Source organism: Micromys minutus (assembly GCF_963924665.1).
Source record: "Micromys minutus genome assembly, chromosome: 18".
Taxonomy (NCBI): Eukaryota; Metazoa; Chordata; class Mammalia; order Rodentia; family Muridae; genus Micromys; species Micromys minutus.
The window spans coordinates 46,721,497-46,743,752 of record NC_137953.1 but is presented as its reverse complement, the minus strand read 5'-3'; the positions used below and the strand labels follow the sequence as shown (position 1 = coordinate 46,743,752).

The following is a 22,256-nucleotide window of genomic DNA, read 5'->3' as shown; positions in this document are numbered from 1 at the left end:
TTAAAAAAGAAGAAAAAATACCATCTGCTTCTGTGTCTAACAGGGACAAACAAGAAGAAATAACTTAAATAGGCACTAGGGACATTAAAGTCTGATATAGTTTGGATAATGGAAATTCTTAAGATCATGAAGGGAATTTAAAAAGATAGTGTGACTATGTATGATGGTGAGTCTCATTGACATCCAGGCAACTCTTTACTATTTGTCTAGAATTTGTCCTTGAAAAAATTGTTTTTCCACTGGTGAATGCATCCCAGAGTAGGAAGGATTAGCAGAAACAAAAATATGTACCCTATGTAACCTCACTGGTGGAAAGTCAGTCCTTTGAGCCATTTTTTTAGGTAGTTCATGTAAATAACTAGATTAGTTCAGAGAATTTAAACCAGTAAACTGGTGTTAAAATTCAGATTATTTAATGCAAGTGATGATTTTGTTAATACTGAACATTGGCATTTGGGCCCTAAAAATTATCTGACAATAGATATTTTTGTTTTACAGACCTATGGTATACATTTTATACACAGTTTATAGAATGATAATACACAGAAAATAAAAGCAAATCACAAGTTTGAGTTGTGGTTATATTTTGACAGTTACATTAATCTTGCTTCAAGAAGAACAGTAAGAAGAGTGTGGTAACTCACACCATTGATTTCAGCAGAGGCAGGTGATTCTCCATGATTTCAAGTCTAGTCTGGTCCACACAGTGAATTGCAGACCAGCCTAGGGTTACATAGTGAGACTCTGTTTGAAGAAGAGAACAGAGAACAAACACGTTGTTCCATAAATTACACCATATGAGGAGCTCAGGATATAGAAGGTTTGAGCTCTTCAGTGGAGCTGTGTACGTGGAGGGGCCACGCTTGCTTCACTCTTCTCTTTGGCTCCGCTACCTAACTAGGTAAAGTCTGTGCGTTAGAATTAGGGGACATGCTAGAACTTTCTCAGGAGTTATCTAATTATAATCATCTTCTGTGATAAGGAAGAAATGCACTAGAAACAACAAAAGGGGAGTTGTTCGTCTGCACTGTCATGTTCGACCTGCTCTTGGTGAGATGTGCAGAGAGGGGGATGGCACAGCTGTGTCTTCACTGCTCAGTCTCCCTTCCAGATTGCTGTTCTACTGATTCGATCTGAATCTGAACGAATGTCTCAAGTCAACTGGAAAGTTTCTACCTATCCAGGTCCCTTGTCCCATTTTCCCTCCCCCTTCCCCATGTATGCTGGGGCCAACCCTCATAAGCTGCACCACTAAAGCCATCTTGCCAAGTGGGTTCTACTGGGAGGGATCAGCAGCAGGAAGCAGAAGGTCAGAGAAGAAAGAGGCTGAATGGCTCCTTCCTCAAACTTTGGGCAATGAAGCTTCATGAAGAGTTGTAGTTCCAGCTCTCTCTGGGCCCTGACCACAGTTTCTCCTCCTCAATCCTTGACTTCAGCTTTCTGCTATTACTAGTTTCTGATTCCTCACCATCCCTAGCTCCTTCTCTCAACACTGACCCAACTTTTGTAAGTTATTTCTTTGTTAATGATTCTCCATTTGAACTAAAGTCTCACCTTCTTTCACATTATCATTTTCAGCTTACGTAGCAAATATTTGTTGAAACTCATAAACACATATTGCACCATGCATACTGCCAGCTAAATGTCACCTCTGAGAAGTCCATGATGTACCTGTCAGATCACAATCAAACTTGTCATCCACCATTTTGTATTAGCAACTGTGTCTTTTGTCCTTAAAATCAATTATTCCCATCTGAGAGAGGTTAGAGCTCCACTTGACCTGTTCTCTTTCTGACCTCTCACACAAGTGAGGAGATTTTAAGACCAAGGTCATTCTAGCTATTAACCTCCAAGTTGGTATTCAGAGCTACAATTCTGGCTTTGTTATATGATTATAGTCTTACCTTCTTTTGTATATCAAAACTGCACATTTTTGAAGAAGCAAGGTAGTAAGAGATATGATTATTAAATCTATTGTTCCCCGAGATATGAGGTTTCCATCCTGAAAATTTCTCTTTCTTTATAACAATTGTAAATGTTCTTCTAACATGATTGCCCATTATAAAATGTCTGTTTCTTAAGGGTATCTCCAAGTCTACTTAATATTTATATTTCCAGCTAAATGTAGGTAGCTAATATGAGGAAAACTGGTTGAGTGGGTCTTAAAAAATATGAACTAAGAATGTTAAGAACTGTTTTTGCTATTCTGGGTATTTTGCCTTTCCAGATGAATTTGATAATTGTTATTTCCATGTCTTTGAAGAATTGTGTTGGGATTTTTGATGAGGATTGCACTGAATCTGTAGATTGCCTTTGGTAGGACGGCCATTTTTACTATGTAAATTTTGCCAATCCATGAGTGGGTGGGGGAAACGACTCTACTTAATCTCAAGCTACAGAGCAACAGTGAGAAAAATTGCATGGTATTGGTAGAGAGACAGACAGGTTGATCAGTGAAATAGAATTGAAGACCCAGAAATAAAACCACATGCTTAACACACACGATCTTTGACAAAGAAACCAAAAATATACAATGGAAGAAAGAAGGCACCTTCAATAAATGGTGCTGTCTAAATGGCTGTCTATATGTAGAAAAATGAAAATAGACCCATATTTGTCAACTTGCACAAAGCTCAAGTCCAAGCAGATCAAGACCGCAACATAAAACCCAGATACACTGAATCTAATAAAAGAGAAAATGAGAAAAATCTCTAACAAAAATGTTGTATAGAACTAACTGAGAATTAACAATAAAGGAATCTTGAATGGCTGAGAAGCACCTAAAGAAATGCAGAGTCCTTAGTGATCATAGAAATGCAAATCAAAACAATCCTGAGATTTCACCTTACACCAATCAGAATAGCTAAGTTCCAAACCCCAGGTGACAGCACATTTTGGTGAAGATGTAGAGAAAGAGGAACACTTCTCCATTGTTGGTGGGATTGCAAACTGGTATAACCACTCTAGAAATCAACCGGGAGGTTCATCAGAAAATTGGAAATAAATCTACCTGAACACCCAGCAATAGCACTCTTGGAAATATACCCAAAAGATGCCCCACCATGCCACATGGGTACATATTCCACTATGTTCGTAGTGGCCTTGTTTGTAATAGCCAGAAGCTAGAATCACCCTGGATGTCCCATAACAGAAGAATGGATACAGAAAATGTGGTTCATTTACACAACGGAATACTCAGCTATTAAGAACGAGGACATCTTGAGTTTTGCAGGCAAACGAATAGAACTAGAAAATATCATCCTGAGTGAGGTAACTCAGACCCAAAAGGACATGCATGAACTGCATGGGTGGAAAAGAAGGTCCGGCGACAGGCCCAAAATGGGATCCAGCTCAAGGGAAGGCCCCAAGGCCTGACACTATTACTGAGGCTATGGAATTCTCACAAAAAGGGACCTATCATGACTGCCCACCAAAAAGTCCAGTAAGTAGCTGAAAGAGTTAGATACAGATATTTGTATCCAGCCAATGGACAGAAGCTGCTGACCCCTGTGATTGAATTAGTGAAAAGCTGGAAGAAGCTGAGGAGGAAGGTCACCCTATAGGAGGACCAGCAGTCTCAATTAACCTGGACCCCCAATCTCTCAGACACTGGACCACCAACCAGACAGCATACTCCTGCTGATATGAGGCCCCTAACACATATACAACAGAGAACTGCCGGGTCTGAGTTCAGTCAGAGAAGATGCATCAAACCCTCACGAGACTGGAGGCCCCTGGGAGTTTAGAGGTCTGGTGTGGTGGGGTTAGGGAGTAGCAGTATTCTCATGGAGACAGGGGCAGGGTGGGGGGGAATAAGTATGGGATGTGGAACAGTAGGGGGGTGATCAGGAGTGAAATGAAATCTGGAGTGTAAATAAAAGGATTAAATAAATTACTAAGAATGTAAGACATATTAGTAAGGGATCCGAGGGCAATCTGTGAGAGACACGAGTGGGGAAAGTACTCAGTCACACGGCGTGTGAAGAGGTTTCTCTACGGTGCTGCTCTTGGGTCACATTGGCGAGCAATGTGCTCTTTCCCTGAAGCAGCAGCCATATCATCATCAGCAGTCTCAGTGCTGCTCTCACACCTTTGAGGACAGGCAGGTGAAGTGTATGCTGTCCTGTGAGGAGACCAACTGGTCTGCCTTTGCCCCTCCAACATGGCATCTGAGCAGCCCAGGCAGAGTATCATGACGAGACACAACTGGGGTTCTGACATGCACTGGCAACTTTACTTTCCATGGTTGTTTCCATGGAGGGAAGAGAGAAAGGTAGTAGGAGAGAAACTAGCAAGCTCCATTTTGTGGGTGAAATGCTGTGCTAGATGTGGCCCTCAAATGGCATAGCCCAGCAGGATGAGAAGGAATGACCAAAGTAATATTGCTCATCAATGGGGCTAGCACATTAGAAGTGTTGGCTAGGAGCCAGCCCTTCTGCCAAGTGCTTATGTGTACTGGTTTATGTGTGCTTTGGTTGTATGGCAGGCGCTTCTTTGATGGTCTATGGTAAAGAAACAGAAAAGAATGGAATTAATTACCTACACTAGTCTTCTGGCTAGCAAAAGGAAGACTGGTTTACATCCAGGAAGTCTAGTCCTGAGTTCTGTGTTCTACATCAGTTTACAAATCATCGTCTCAGGATTATGTACCTGTACCATCAGACACAGGTTTGAGAATGAGCATTTAGACACTTTAATCTTTCTTAGCACTTTGACATTGTCTGGGAATCTAATAAATTAGGACTTTCATCATATATATTTCTAGGTTTTGAATTTCTTTTTCTAGTAACTAATTTTCATTGTATCTCATGAAAGTGTATATTCACAACAGATTGTGGGGATGCTGGGCTGCTGCCTTAGTTAGAGGAGCATTGCTCCAAATCCTTTACTGTCCCATACTGCCTCCCAGAGAGTGAAGGAAAGGACCATCTGCCTTGTCCTAAAGCATTTACAGTACACAGAGAGCTTGGATAGCTGTTACCATTGGTTCTCTCCTAGATTTCTGTTTCCAGAATAGACTCAGAATAACTAAAATATTTAAAAATATTTATAAAAATGACATTTGCACATGTGGTAGACACATAGGCCTTGGTGCATATATGGAGATCAGAGGGCAACTTGCCAAAGTTGGTTCTCTCCTTCCACCATGGGGGCCATGAAGACCAAATTCAGGTCATCTGCTTGTCCTCATATTTAGTATTTAATAAATGTATGAATGAATGGGTGGATGTGCATGATGCTTTCCTTACTGCAAAGACATGTGTCCTTCCTTAATGGTACAAAATCCGTAATCTTGAGTTTCAAAACCAACACATTGCTAAATTAGAGTGTCATTAGAGTTTTTTTTTTTTTTTTTTTTTTTTTTTTTTAACCTCTGGTGTTTCAGTGTAAGGCCAGGGTTAGGTTTGGCTCATGTAGCCTTCTAAGAGGTTGACACTGTTTTCCCTGCAAAAATGACCTCAACTCTTATAATACTAAGCTTGTTGATTCAAGTTAAACTAGGGAGGTCTCTTAGGAAAATTCCTCAGTGTTCTAAGCCATATTGTGGGTGACTATGTTTTGAAGCTTCATGATCATCATTCTGGACTTTGAGTTGGTCTAGAGATTTCCAATGCATAGAATAGACATGAGGGAAGAGATTAAACTCTGATTCAATTTTAGTTCTGTTATGTATTGTTATTTGCTAATGTAGATACTCTTTGATGTTTGCTCGTTTGTTTTTTGGTTGACAGTAGCAATATTTCACGTTTTTATTCCTTATCTGTGAAACCGCTGAATGGGAGGACACCCATGAGATCAGTTATCCACGGAAAGTCTCCTCTCCCACCCACTGCTATATCTTTACCTTTATGGCTAGCTAGAGAGCTATCTGTAGACAGAGTGTCAGACCTCTGACTTAGCTTGCACTTGTATGATGTCACCATCTGAGGTGTCTATGTTTGTGTTTGAAAAGCAGTGCCCCAGACTAGTGCAGCTCATCTGGGAACTTGTGAGAACTAGACTCCCAAACTTTATTCCAGGGTTGAAGTAGCCCTGGACACGATTTCAATGTAATCTAAGACTGAAGAAGCATCTTTCAGTGTCGCCTTGGGTAAGGAGTTTCCAGACCTACTGCTATGTGTGCTTAGCTTTGTGGTGAGCAACCATCATTACAGTAAGGAAATATTCTACATTGTTTCATGCTGACCCAGACAGTGTAAGAAAAAAACACTATTTGCCACAGTGGCAAAAGCTGTTTCCTAGTCTAGCACATTTCAGAATTTTACAAAGTGCTTTCCTAAGACAGGAGCCCACGTTTTCTGGCTCAGGAAGGGCAATATAAGACAGCAACAGCTTCTCGGGCTCAAATTCCCTATCACTGGAGGAACAAACATAAGCTGTGTGAGTAACACAGTAAGCCGTCTTGAAACATTTAAAGCATATTACATTTTCTTCACTGCCCCAGCATTTGCCAGAGTCACTTCTGAAAAGTAAAATAGCTACAGTCTGCCTGCAAACAGCAAACTCTCACCTCCTCCTTTGCCAGCCACACTTCCTACTCCCACCTGCTGACTTTGAGCAGTGATTCTCAGGAACATGACCCATTAAAGTCATCCAGGAAGCTCCCTTAAAGCACCACTGCCCACACTCCCATCAGCTGGCCAGGACTGAGGGACTCCCTGCAAGATGCCCAGTGCTCTCAGCATTCAGCCAGAATCAGCACCACTTCTGAAGATTGCTGCTGCCTATAATCACTGATTTCCCTGAGAGGGAGAACCTGGTTATTGCTGAGGCATTACCAGGTCTGTAATAGTGTGCTCAACTGTATATAGGGAACCAAGCTTTATACAGAAGCTCTGGAATAGCATACAAATGAATTCCAGCCATATCACGTAACAGCTTCTTTACCTAGACCAAATTATTTAGCCTCTCCATACCTATTTCTTTCTGGAAAATAGAAATTATAATTTTTTTGGCCTAGGAACATGATAATGACTAAGTTGGATAATGACTTAGAACACACTCTACCTCCTTCTTTGTACCACATGAGACTGGTCTCAGCACCAAGCACTCTAAGTCAGTTCCTGCCTGCTCCTTAGCTCTCATGTCTAGGGCTTTCTGACCTCTCTCACTGCTCTTCCGCATCCTGCCATCTTCCCATGGATTTTCAGGCTGCTTTGCTCTCCCCACCAACCTACATTCGCTCTAGACATATACCCAGTCACTTTGCTAGTGCCCCTATCCTAGCCTGACAGCAAGCAAGAGCTGCTCCTGTAGCTCCACCATGTCCTCTTCCTGGATCCCCTCTGCTGGCTGGAGGAAACCAGTAGCAGCATGTGGTACTCCGGACTCTTAGTCAGTGGATTTGTTTCCTAGCACTGCAAAAACAGGGTAACATAGTGGCTTAAAACAAAAGAAGCCTATTCTGTGGGGCCAGCAAGACTAGGTAAGGAAGGGTATTTGCTACTGTCTTAGTTAGGATTTTACTTCTATGAACAGACACCAGGACCAAGGCAAGTCTTATAAGGACAACATATATTTGGGGCTGGCTTACAGGTTCAGAGAATCAATCCATTGTCATCAAGGTGGGAGCATGGCAGCATCTTGGCAGGTATGGTGCAGGTGGAGCTGAGAGTTCTACATCTTCATCTTAAGGCTTCAAGTGGAAGACTAACTTCCAGGCAGCTTGGGTGAAGGTATTAAGCCCACACTCACAGTGACACACTTATTCCAATAAGGTCACATCTCCCAACAGTGCCACTCCCTGGGCTAAGCATATATAAACCTTAACAGCTACCAAGACTGATAACCAGAGTTCAAACCCTAGAACCCAAGAGAGAGAACTGACTCCTGCAAGTTGTCCTTGGGCCACTATACAAACACTGTAGTATATATATGTGTGCACAGAAAACAAACAGACAAGCAAACAAATAAATATTTGAAAACCTTAAACAGTTTGCTCTGTCACTGTTATAGGTATCAGCACCTGCTATTCTTCCAGGGCTCTAGGGAGCCCTTTCTAGAGGATATTGCTGTTCTTGCTTGAGAAACAACTAAGGTTTCTGCCTCCTTAGCACTACCTTTCCCTGGCTCTGTTATTTGTCTGGATCTCATAAGGATATTGTCAGTAAATTTTTTTAACATATAAATAAAACTTGTTATTTTAGTGTTTGATTTATAAATTTTAGTTATTTGCACTTACGTTTCAACTTATATTTTAAAGCAAATATTTTGAATACAATTTTGATGACAAAAAGTAATCTAATTTAACTGTAAATTTCAATAAGTTGTGATAAGTTTATTAACCAGCTAAATACGACCACCATAATAAACACATACCATATTCCCATATCTACAAAAGGTTTTTATTATACCCTTTCTTTTTTTTTTAACACCTTTATTTTACAAAACAAAGATAAATGTACAGATTTCAAGCATTTTTTGCGTAATATTATACAATACATTTTTGTCAGTACTTTTTTTTCAGATTTTAAAATAATTTTTACATTAATCTATATGAATAGTCAGTACTTGATCTTTTTAAAGGTTTGACAGTATGCATCGAAAGCCCAATAGTTACAATGAGCACAAAGTACATGCAAAACAAAATGTAACATGAAAATAGTCAAAGTTTTCTTGTTGTGTAAAGATTTTTTTGTTTTGTTTTGTTTATTTCTTGGACTTCATACATTCTGAGTTGTTTCTGGGGCAGTGCGAGCCTCTGGGGTTAGCATCCCAATATCAGTGACTGCATAGTATGTCTGTTCTTTTGTGACTGGGTTATCTCACTCAGAATGATATTCTCTAGATGCAGCCATTTTCTTAAGAATTTGGTCAAGTCATTGTTTCTGGTGGCTGAGTAGTATTCCATTGTGTAAATGTACCACAATTTTTGTATCCATTCATCTGCTGAAGGGCATCTGGGTTCTTTCCAGCTTCTGGCTATTATAAATAGAGCTGCTATGAACATTGTGGTGCATATATCTTTGTTGTGTACTAAGGTGTCTCTGGGGTATATGCCCAGAAGTGGAATAGCTGGGTCTTCAGGTAGTATAATGTCCAATTTTCTGAGGTATCGCCAGACTGATTTCCAGAGTGGTTGTATTAGTTTGCAACCCCACCAACAGTGGAGAAGTGTTCCTCTTTCTCCACAACCTAGCCAGCATCTGTTGTCATCTGAGTTTTGGATCTTGGCCAATCTGACTGGTTTGAGGTGGAATCTCAGGGTTGTTTTGATTTGCATTTCCCTGATGGCTAAGGATGTCAAGCACTTCCTCAGATATTTCTCAGCCATTCGGTGTTCCTCAATTGAGAACGTTTTGTTTAGTTCTGTACCCCATTTTTAATAGGGTTATTTGATTCTCTGGTGTCTAGCTTTTTGAGTTCTTTGTATACCTTAGATATTAGGCCTCTATATGATGTGGAGTTGGTAAAGATCTTTTCCCATTCTGTTGGCTGCCGTTTTGTTTTCTTGACAATGTCCTTCACCTTACAGAAACTTTGCAATCTCATTAAGTCCCATTTGTTAATCTTTGACCTTAGAGCTTGAGCCATTGGTGTTTTGTTCAGAAAATTTTCTCCTGTGCCTTTGTGTTCTAAGGTTTTCCCTACTTTCTCATCTAATAGTTTCAGTGTATCTGGTTTAATGTGGAGATCTTTGATCCACTTACACTTGAGCTTTGTACAAGGAAATAAGAAAGGGTCTATTTTCATTCTTTTGCATGCTGAGTGCCAGTTGGACCAGCACCATTTGTTGAATAGGCTGAGTAAATTTAAAGCTTCCTAGTCTTGTGTATTTCTATCCCGAGCTTTAATTTCATCTACAAAGAACCTGTTTCCAAGTTAGGTCATATTCTGCAGCTCCATGTAGGTATAGTCTGGGAGGCCGTGGGAATCAGTGTGGAAGTATTGCTGTTAAAGCAAACGCCCAGGATAGTCTGAATTGTCGGAGTCAAAGGGTTACAAGTGAAAGTTATTGATAAGTGGGTGATTGCAGGAATCCCAGTCAAGCAATGTTAGATACAGCTGCTTTCAGTATAATTATTTGCTGGAGTTAATTACACTGATGCCCAAACTTATTATCTTCCCAGGTAGACCAAGGCACTGCTAGTAATCTTGTCTGTTTTCCCACGAATGTATGGATAGCAGCAACAGCATATTGTTTTCCTCTGATCAGATTGTGTTACTATGAAGAATGTTGCCTTTGAGTGACATTTGATCACAGCCAGTGCTGCCATTCTACTATTCCACTCTGGCACAGAAGAGATTCGCCTCTATTAGCATAAATAGATTAGTTCCATTTAAGGTCTGCTGGAAGGCATCATGAAAATCATTAAGTTGAAAAAGACCTGATCAATTGGTCCCCCAACCCCCAAGCTCTTAGACATGGTTCTAATGTCCTCACTATAAAAAAACAAACAAACAAACAAACAAAAAACTATGATTAATAAAAGAAAGCATTTTGGAATCCAATCTCATTCTTTGGTGTGCATCAATACCTAAAGAAATACAAACCACTTTACACTTTTTGTTTTCTTTGAGTTTAATTCCTAATACTTTATTTATTCACTAACTTGGCCTTTTCACAACAACTAAGAGCCTCAATTAAGCAGTTTTTTGTGGCTAGTGGTTTTATTCAGGGAGACTGGGCACCAGGAGTCCCTGTGTTCTTGTCTTTGGATTGTTACCATAGCTTCACACACAGCTCTTTGCTGCCAGTGTACTTGAGCAATTCAAGCCTTTTGTTACTTTACCCGTGTCCTCATTTCCTTGTTAATCCAGTTGTGCTTTTTGTATACTGTTACCCTATTGCTGGCTTAGATCTTTTTTAATTTTTATATCATTTCTGTTGATTCTTCAGAACTTTCTTTGAAAGTAATTGTTATTAAGTTTCCTTGTGGTAAGGTGGGAAAGCATGAAATGCATGAGTCTGGTGTCACCAATGAGAAAGAGTTCCAGTGCACACCTGCCCAAGGTTCCCTCCCTTCATCTACCATTAGACAAGGAGGGAAGTATCAGTGGGTATGGTGTGTCCAACAGGGCCTGGGGAGTCTCCACATTCTGAGTCATTTCACAACAGCCATTATGGCTTCACTTATATATTCCCTTTGTTCTGATAAGCATCAAGGAGACTGGTGCTTAGACGGTTACTGTAGAAATAGTCCCTATTAAAGGAAAAGCCTCATTTATTGTTCTAGTTGCTTTTCTCATCTCTGTTACTAAATACCTGAAGGAAGAAGCTGAGGAGGACCAACTTTGGCTCAGGACCTGGGAGTCCAATCATGGTGAGAAAGGCAGAATGTGGCTGCTGCATTTCATTCCTAGTGTTGGCATTCAAGGAGCAACAAGACTAGAGGCAGGGCCTGTCTCTCACCCTCAAAGCTTGACCCTGCGTCCCTATGTCTGCCAGGAGGGCTCCATGTCAGGAAGGTTTCCTTACCCACACACTCATACAACACTGCTACCAGCTAGAGGCATTTCTATTCAAACACATCACTAGCATTTCCAGTGTTGTCTGATACATTATTAAACCATCAACATGAGAACTTGATAACTAATAAACTATTTTTGAATAATTCATGAAAATATTTTAAACACCTAAAAGCTAAAAACATGTCTCCTGAACATCCACATTCTCCAAAATTCTACCGTTATCGTTCTTCCATACTGGTTTTATAGCATAAGTAAGCCTGCACATTCTAATTTCCCTTCAGCTATTCTAGAAATGCAGCTCCAACTCTTCACTATCGACAGGACATTAAAAATGGAAATGTGTGGATGCCACAGTGAGTGGGAGCATCCATGCTTTCTTTGAAGCACTCACTTGTTGGAAGCGCTAGTCTAAAAGGTTCCTTTAAACATTCTCATGAAACTGACCAGTTCATATTCATTTGAAAGTAGACACTTTGTGAATATTATATGATAAAGGAATTGTTTTCATCAACATTAATTCAGAAGGCCAGGACATGGATGAAAAATTGTTTTATATGCAGGTAGACCATACCTACTGTATGAACAACTTCAGTATGTATAACAAGTCTTAAAGGTTTACTCTCATCTCTGAAGGATAAAAGAATACATTCTTGTTTGTTTTTAGTGAAGTTTTTGGTTAATGGGTCTTCTTTAAAAATCTTCCTGCAAAATGAGAAGAAAAAAATGGTTATATTTAAACCAACTTCCATAGAGTATACATAGTAATGCAGAGAGGCTAGAAATAAACATTGGTGTTTTTTTTTTCTATTGGCTCTCAAAAAGAAAGAAAGAAAGAAAGAAAGAAAGAAAGAAAGAAAGAAAGAAAGAAAGAAAGGAAGGAAGGAAGGAAGGAAGGAAGGAAGGAAGGAAGGAAAAGAAAGAACGAAAGAAAGAAAATAAAGTATAGTTATTTCTATGTGTATTTTATAGGGATCCTTAATTATTTTAAATGTTTGTTTTCAGAGACCAGTCTCATATGTTATAGGTTCATTTAAGAATAAAAGTACAAACAAAAGCCTAGTAGGTTTCATCATGAGGGAGTTGGATGGGAAGTAATCACAGCTAGTAACACTGTTTACCAGCTTTGCTTGCTGAGCACAAGGCTGTTTAAAATGACATCAATATAGGGATAAGCCTTGAGCGTTAAGCTGAGAGTCTGAATTTATTTTCTATCATGAATAATGCTGGGTTTGCTGATGGCCAGCTTAGTTCGTCACCTAGACTGCTCCACGCATCAGGCCACGTTTGAGATAAATATTTTGAAACATTGAGTGGCTGCTGTCCATTCTGATCTTTCCTCGGCCACTGTTTGGTGGATAAGCAGAAGAGAAGGTAATGACTTAGGACAGATCTGCTGACAGGGAAGAAGCTGCATTAACACTCTGTCACTCAGGGCTTTAGAAGGCTGCCTCTGCCTGAAATATATTTGACTTTATGTGCTAACAAAGGCATCTTTAGATTTATTTCTTTTCCTTCAATGTTAGAGAACGGGAAGAGCATCTTAGAAAAAGAAACTAGGAAGAGAGAAAGGCTGGCTCAACAACACAAGCAAATGATAGTTATCATTCGTAGGAGGAAATTGCTGATCTGGCAAGATTCCTGATAGCAACTAGATGAGTAGAGACAGACAGAGAATTGCTATACTGAGGGAATTTTGGAGGTTCTTAGCCTAAGTAATTTTTGCCCTGTCTGTATGTTGCTACTCCAGCTTTGAGACATTCTAGGGAGAAAGTGAAGAGCAACAAGGCTATCTTAGTTTGAAAGTTAAATGGCCCTTTACAGATTAACAGTTCAAGGAAAGCAGCTGGTTTCCTTCTTGCTTTTCAAGGTTCCTGCACAACTTGTCTGCACTTAATATTGGTGTGGGCATCTACAATGGGCTGGGGAAATCTGGTACATTGCCTGTGACAAGAATGACAGGATTCAGTGGAGTAATTCCCCTGTGTTAAAAGGCTATTGAAACTAAATGGCAATATTTATTAAATCCTTTCCCTATGCCAGACTTATTGTCTCATCTCTGAGTGTCATGAAACAAAATGGATAGGGACAGTCCAGTTGTGACGTCCAGAAGCCAGGCACTGTACAAGGTGAAGAGGCGGTGGGAGCCTTAAGAATCAAGAAACATTGAAGGACTCAACAGTGCTGTGGGATGTGTACATGTGGAGAAAGTGTCCTGAAAGGGGGGATGCAAGATCCTCAGTGACCTGAAAAGACAAACTGACTGTGTGCAGAAGTAGAAGGAGAGTGATAAACAAGATTTGCCAGAAACAGCATCCCCGAGGCCATCTTGGGCTTTAAATGGGCCAGTTTCCTGTTGATATTGGACTGGGAAGCATGAAAGGTTTTAGGAAATGCAAGTCCTCAAGTGCTAGTCCTTTGAAGAAGACTGTGACTAACCAGCTACAGATACCATAAAAGTCAGAGATCTGGCATCCTAGAGACAGCTGATGCAGGGACCTAGTCACACTGTCCTGAACAGGAGAATGTTCTGTGAATGTTTTGTTTGCTCTAGACTGAAGCACTGAGCAAGGACGTCAGAACTGCCTGAGATGGGTGAACCCAGGCTCGGTGTTTGAGGTCACTCCTTTGATGGAGTGTTATAATTATCCAAACAAACTCAACAAACTGATTTCCTGGAATATATATTGCACTCAAGCCTCTGTTGGGTTTTCATTCCTTTGCCACCAAGGCCTCATCAGGCCAGAGCTCATCACGTCGGTGTCCACAAGAACAGCCATCAGCCAGAGCACATCCGTATGGACTCAAAGATTAAGCTGTACATTTCTCATTCAATTACTCATTCATTCTTTTTAGATCCACACAAGCTCTGTCAGTTGGAAATCCTGCCCTGGGGAATAGACAACCCACAGCTAACTCATTAACAGGTTATCTGTGTCATTGTGTCCTTTTTGGACTGTGAATATTAGAAATAGAGTCTTTTGAGAAGAAAAATCCATCTCGGCTTCTATTTGGTTTCTCTTTCTTTTTTCTTCCCCATTTCTATCTTCTTTTACCCCTCATGGTTACAGCTATTCCCATGATGGATGGTCCTATCTGTGGAGTCCAGAATACTGTGGGTATTCACTTGCAAATATGTACAAATTCAAATTCAGATAACTGAACCTAAATGAGCCGTTCTCTACCTTGTTCATTGGGCACACACAGCACTTTCTCTTTGGCTGATTTCAACTACAGGAGCTTAATTGCTTTCCCCCTTTTATTCCATAAGGCTTTTCTGAATTGGCTGTCCTCTTGGCTATTTCAAGGTCAAGGCTGCCTATCAGGTACTTGCAGAAATGCTGTGGTGACTTTGCTGTGTGTCCATGGCTTCCAAAGCTATACCACAGCAAGCAACCTGAACTGAGTAAGGGCTGGACTGTCTGCTAACTTCTTTACACTTCCCAACCAAAGTCTCCCTTGTCTTTCATCTTTTCAAATATTACCATAGACCAGTAGACATTTTGAGCACATAGTAGGTTCAGACTGAATGAATAAATGGAATGGCCAGCAGCGTTGTCAAAGGTGTACAAAAGCAAACTAATGTTGTTTGTCAGGTGAAACACTATTATATTGTAAAATAAACTTTCTGTTTGTAGTTTTTCACACAGAAAGGGGTAAGGACAATGCAGAAGGTCTCCTGAGGTCCCTGCTGTCCCCTTTTAATAGCCATGTCAATTTTATTTTTATTTCTTGGTGTTTTTTTTTCTCAATTTTTATGTAAGTGTATATTAGTACACTAAGCATGTTCCCTAGAAACCTCCTTTCCCGGCCTTTTCTTACCCCTGTTGGTGTCCTTTCTTCCCTTGGACACTTCTTTCCTGTCATAATGTACATGTATGATTATATATACTATATAAAATCTAAGAGCTGCAAATGAGAGAACACATGCAATGTTTGGCTTTCTGAGACTGGCATAAGTCACTCTGACATGATGATCTCCATGTAGCCATTTCCCCACCAATGGCGTTCTTCTTTATGGCTGGCATCATTCCTCTGCTGTGGGTACCTACTTTGTTCCATAACTGTTGTGACTGGTCCTGCAATAAACACTGATGTACAAGTGTCTCAGTGCTATATTGACTTAAAGTAAATGCACAGAAGTGGTATGTCTATTTCATGTGCTAATGATGAGGTCTCTTGTAGACTGTACTACAAAGTTTGCTGATTTGTCCTTTCTCCTGACCTCATGAGAACTGTGTGGTTTTGGACAGACCCATCACTATTGATGTGAAACCATGACTGCTGGTCTGAGGCAGTGCCTGTCAGGGTCTTCTGCTACCAAGTTACCACCCCCAAACCAGTTGGTGCATACATTGTCATAAGATCCCATGGCATCCAGGTTTTTTTTTTTTTTTTTTTTTTTTTTTTTTAAATTACATGCATTGACGTTTTGTCTTTGTGTTGCAGAGTTTTGTTTGCATGACAAACACATAGTATCCTGTGCCTACTATTTTGAAAGAACCTAGGCAATTAGAAATGGCAGGGGTAAAGTTAGCACAGGAACACCATCCTTACCAGCCAGACAAGAAATCCATTAGCAGAAGATATCAGAAGATGTTTGTATATAGCATGTAAATAACTTAAAGACTTTGTTTTTATAAACAAAATTTGAAAGATAAATTGTAATTTATAAAACCATTGCTCATAAAGTTGTTGAGAATTTTCTTTAATCTTGTGTGTGTGAATATAAAGCTTGTATACTTGCTTAAAATTTCATTTAAATTATTTAAATGGTTAGTTATGTACTTATAATGCCCACTTTTCTGTGGAAAATCTGATTGTTTGTTAAAAATCATTTTAAGTGACTGACTTGAGCTATTTTTATTTTTCCTCAACTAGTTAAATCTAGATGGAAAGTAAGCTAATTGGCTCATGAAAGTATTGACTAGATTTACCTCATGAGTATTAACCAAAGCCTGTGAAGAAACAATCAATTTCCCTACAGCAGCTTAGCAAATGCAGATGCTTCAAGCAATTGCAGAAAGAAGGGGGGGTGACTGGTTATTTTGATCATTTTCTTCTTTCTTTTCCAACCTGCACTTTGAGTCACAGGCAAACTTACTTCTACGGTAGAAATATAATAGATAAGGCAGGCAGTTCTGTGACATCAAGCATATACATGAGACAAGTCATTTACTTTTACATAATATTGTCTAAAACTAGTTTTTTATATAATTTTCTTGAATGAGTTTTCCCAGCACAATTTGGTGTATACGTATATAAAGACTACACTTTAATAGAATTTTTAAAGCTGGGATGTGCCTTAGAAAATAATTTATCTGCTTCCCTTGAGCTAGGCTCTACATGTGAGAACTGACAGCTGTGATAGAGGCTCTGGTCCCCTCATTCTGGCTTAGCTCTCTATGTATTCTACCTGTGGTAGCTTAAAATGTGGCTGTTGGTTCATTGAGAAATTTATTTACTGTTGGTTTTAATAGTACTTGGATATTTTTGTTTCTCCATTAACGAATTAATTAATTTGCTTATTCACTTTACATCCTGATCGTATTCCCCCACTCACACACACACTCCTCCCCCTAGCACTTTGATGTTCCTGTAAGAAGGATATTTTTTTCTGTTGAACCCCAGAGAAGTACCATCTTTAACTGCCCTTCTTGTAGAATGACGTTGCCATTTGGTCCTTTTGCTAGGCAGAGCACGTTTCACTCCAAAACCAAATAACAAGCATTTCTCTTCTAATTTGTGGTTTTCAAATTTCTACAGTGTTTTTTTTTTTTTTCCTCCTTGCCAGAATGCTGTCTGAAAAGTCACAATGATTTAAATAATTGATGGCTACTTTATAAAATTATCAGCCTGGGTCCATCCTCCTGCCTCTCCCAACCACAAGTCCTAGAGCAGCTAATCCTTTTATGTTGTATGCATTTTTTTCTTCCTGGTTTCATTTGGATAATTATATTATTCACCCTGAAATATAATTGTCGTTATACTGTGGGGGAGGAGGAGGCGGAGTAGAGTGGGAGCTGCCTGCTGTTGACATCTGCAGGTTATAAAATGTCTGTTACACTCTAGCCTCTAATTTCGTTGCCATCCCACCTTTTAAAGATTTAATTATACCTGTGTAAAAGCATAATTTGAAATGTGACTTCTGATTCTTTAAAAAGATAAAAGAGAGATTAATTCATTGTTAAACATGAGCAGGCATAGTACAATAGAAGAAACTTTTAAATTGAAATTCAGAGGTTTTTAGTACATTGAGTAAACAATTTGTAGATGCCTACTGTGTTCCAAGACTTGGTAAATGCAAAACATTAAAATGATAGAAGGCTCTGTCCTCCTGGAATGTACTTCCTGGTGACCAGCTGCCCACATGAGGCCTGGCATGAAGCAGTGTGCTTGATGTCGGTGAGCCTCAACATCTTGTCTCCACATGACAGTGCTGGTCCAGGTACACTCCTGCCTGTGACATCTCAGAAGACCCCGAAGCAGCGGCCATCTTTCTTCTTTGTCAGATTCGATCAGAAGAGTAAGACACCACAAAGGGTATAAATTTGCTGAGACCAAAGTTGGATCACCACACCTGAAATCAAAGCACTCAGATTTGACCCCTATTTCCAGGATATACTTCCTACAGGCTATGTCCCATAGTTCAAAGCAAAGTTAGTTTGAGGTCAGAAAATGTCATTGTCTGAGCACGTGCTAGTTGTTATCAGAGTAGAAATAACTTTGTGTGTCAAATTATTGCATGTTGTGGTTTTCACTAGCCTGTAAAGCTATTTCTCCAGTAAGACCTGTGATTCTGGTATATGTTTACACAAGTCTAACCTTTTAACATTGATTAGAACAGAAGATCATAAACTTTTTCCTTCACATATTTCCTGTTTACATCTCTTTGTATTTGAATTGTATGTGGTCAGACTTAACTAACTCAAAGGCAGAAAGTATAAAGATGTGAAATACAGTGGAAGACTTTATAACTTTAAGAAGAAATAATGTTCATCTCTGTCAGGTCCTTATAGCATTGGCTAAAGTAAGCCCCAAATGACAGCAAATTGCCTGTTACAAATGAAATGCAAACAGCACATGATAGAAGAGAGATTTTAAATGGATTTTATAGCATGTTTGTTTTCAAGGAGCAAGTCATAACCCATTGCCTTATTGGAGAAGCAATTTTCCTGTTACAGAGAAAATGGAGTATTTAAGGAAAAGGAAATGAGTATGACAACCAGATGAACTTGGTTGAAATTAGCAAATCTGTTTTTTAGTTACTTGTTTTTGTACTGGGAAAGTGATATGGGGCCAATATCAGTTTTCAATAGTAAATAGTTTTCTTTTGGAGAAAGTCATCTGTCTGAGTTGATGGAGTTTGCACATGTCCTATCTTCTCTGGTGGCAAAGACTAACATAAGGACTCTGTCCCCTACATAGCACTAGGAATGGTTCTTCTGGATTGCCACTATCTCCTTGTTTTCTGTCCAAAGAACCCTGCTCTCTGTTGTCTAGCAATAATATATCATCTGATAATAAGCCCACTCTGTTTTCGTGGGTGGAGAATTATCTTTAGGACTGTACTCATTGGATCGATGCTGTGAATGTTTTCAATCTCTTGTTCATCATAGAGGGTGGCATCTCCTTCATGTGTTCATTTTGATCCACTGGTGTAGGCGATCACTCCGCTCTTCATTTCTAATCAGGCCTTCTGATAGAGTTCGTGCTCCTGGGCCACTAGTCCAGCAGCAAGACTGGGTCAGAACACTTTTTCTACAGGTTCTGGACAGTAAAAATGAGCCCATGTGATTTTGACATCTCTGTTTGAATAATTGAGCCTTTCTAGTGTAGAAGCAAGCAGAGACTGTAAATGAATACAGATAGCTGTGAGCTATAAAACCTTCTTTACAAAAAATCCAGCAGCTGGACTTGGCTACGGGTTGTGTTTTGCCAATCCCTGCTTTAGACAGTGTGTTGGAAATGATTCGTTTTGTTGGTTTAATTTTAAAGTTCCCATCACTTAGGGCATTTTTGCAGTGCTTGGCACATGTATAGAATGAATGGGTGGTGATGAATTTATAATAAACCATCATCTCTGTCTTCTAAAGGACTTAGAACCTGGTGAGAAGAATAATAGCATGTCCCTCTCGAGCAGCTCCAGGGCCAGCATTTTGGAACCCTTTCCTGTTTGGCATTACTGGTTTACGGCTGTTTGTGCTCTGTGCTTGCCTCTCTCCAGTCCGACTTCCCTGCCTGTGTGCAGTTCCTCCATCACACCCTCGGCATAGCACTTGGCGATGATCCGTATTAGGTAATGAGATAGTTTGTTGTGCCTGCAATGAAGAAAATGATGTAAAATGTTTTTTAATAAGTTAACAGGAGCAAGTGTTGAAATTACTGTAATGAGATAATGACAGTGCAGCTTACTGCTGTAAAGACTGTGCTCTGGTAAAAGCGCAGGCTCTTATACATTTCCCCTGCATTTTCCTTGGCAGGCTTATTCCGCATTGGTCTGTTTTTCTACCAGTAATAGGAAATGGTCATTGAATTGGAGAGCAGTAGAGAAGAGGTTGTCACCCATTTGGGAGTGCTTTAGGATGTCAGCCATGGAACACTTGTGCCGATAACCAAATCCTGTCGTGATGAGTGAGTGCTCTGTGTGAATGTTACAATCCAAATTTCTGAACCTCAGGCCAGTAGACTAGATCTGCCTTTTCAATCTGCCTGTTTCTGTAAATTGCATGAACTTTGTTTCTTTGACATTTTAAGTGGTTTTTTAACCTCAGAAATGTTTGAACTTTTTAAATCATATTTTACCTATTATTTGATTGTTCCATACGTGTATACAATGTGTTATAATCAAATCTACACCCTATGCTCTCCCCTCTGCCCCTCCCTTTCTTCCCACCATATTTGGAAGTTACCTAACTCTCTGAACTTTAGCCGAGGTGTATCGTGTGTACTCAAAACACAGTACAGTCCGTGGAAGACACTAGAGCAATACACATGACGACTGAATCCTGCCCTCAACTTCAGTATCAGGAAGTAGAAGACGCACTAGCAGATCAACATCATGATGCGCAGTCATACAAAGCATCGTGCGAGTATGATGATCAATTTTACTTTGTCAGTCATTGAAAAAAAAGATTTTATAAAAGTGACAAGATTTAATGAATCTCAAAAGGTAGGAGCATGTTGCTGGCAGAGGAAGAGACCTTGAGAAGGATGTAGTGACCTAGCTTAGCAAGGACAGCAGATGCGGTGTCTGTATACCCAAAGGGGGCTCCTATGCCATGATGAAACGAATCAACAAATCACGTTACACATATATGGGATTGGTTTCATAAGTGTTTTCATTCTTAGTTCATAAGACTGTTTCCTGCTAAACTAATATAGGCTGGCCTAGAATTCTGTCCCTTCGACCTCAGCTGTGACACTGGGACTGTAGACCTATGCCATCACCCACCGCTGTCATACATGCTGTCCGTTAAAGCACCGCACAACGAACGCGTGATGCATTACTTCATGTATGATATGCCAAGCAATGCTATGGAATTCAAAGATGTGTATTTTATGTTATAAAGGGCACTGCAGAGGTCACCTTGGGTAGGAGGGGACAGCTTTGAATACAGCAGGGAAGTACTTAGGGCACTAGAAAGTTTTATGTCTTTTGGGTTGTGTTTTCTATTTGATGTCTCCTTTACTAAGATATTTGTTCATATGCTAAACATTTGGCATATGTATACATTAGTCTATTTTCTGTTACTGTAACAAAATCATTATAGACAGGTGTATTTCGCTCATAATTTTAAGATCTGTAAATCACCAACTCTATCTGCTTGGTCTCTGATGAGGACCTCATGACAGGTGGTATCAGAATAGCAAAAGCATGTGTTGAAGTGGTCATAGACTAAGATGAAAAAAGAAAAAAAAAGTCAGGCTTGCTGCATTTTACATCAGTCTGTTCTTGTCAGAATTAACTGGAGTGCCACCAGAACTCCATTAATCTATTCTAGGAGAGATGTCTAAGAGTCCCCTTCTATCTCTGATAGCATACTGGAGACCAAGCTTCATTAACTGCTGGATGACACATTCAGTGTTTTCAAACCATAGCTCCCTCATGTGTTCTCTCCCCTCCCCTCCCCTCCCTCCTCCCCCACCCCTGGGTGTGTGTGTGTGTGTGTGAGTGTGTGTGTGTGAGTGTGTGTGTGTGTGTGTGTGCATGAGTGTGTGTGTGTGTGTGAGTGTGTGTGTGTGTGTGTGTGTGTGTGTGTGTAGGTTTGATGAAATAGTTTTCATAAACAAAAGAAAAGTTTGAAATAAGTAGAAGGAGTGGGTTTGATCATGGTCCATTTAATATACTATACAAATAAATATATATATATTTAAACCGGGTGGCTCTGAGTAGGAGTTTGTATTACAGAGAGATCATCTACTGCCATCACCTAACCACTTCTCAGAAGCTGTGGGATTAGAATTTCACTGTGGAGATTGAAATGTCTCCAATAAGGTCCTGTGTTTGAACACAGGGTCCCCAGCAGTGTCACTGTTTGGGCAGATTATGGAAACTTGAGCCTCATTGATAGAAGATGGTCACTGGGATCAAGCTTTGAGACGTGTAGTCCAGCTTCATTTCTTGGTCACTCTGTTCCCTGAATATGGATGTGGTGTGAACTGGGCCTTACTGCTCTTGCTCCTGGGCCTTCCTTGCCTGAAACCATTATCTCTCTCACCATAGTGAATGATCCCTTGAAGCTATAAGCCAGAATAAACCATATAATATATATGGTATATATATATATATATATATATATATATATATATATATATATATATATATATATATATATATATATATA

At 39.8% G+C, this 22,256-nt stretch overlaps 1 protein-coding gene across 1 annotated transcript in view; it reads left to right on the top strand.

Moving 5' to 3' along the window:
* The window catches only part of EXOC4 (exocyst complex component 4), a 715,182-nt gene that overhangs the window by 489,267 nt on the left and 203,659 nt on the right, over positions 1 to 22,256 (top strand). The window lies entirely within an intron of this gene.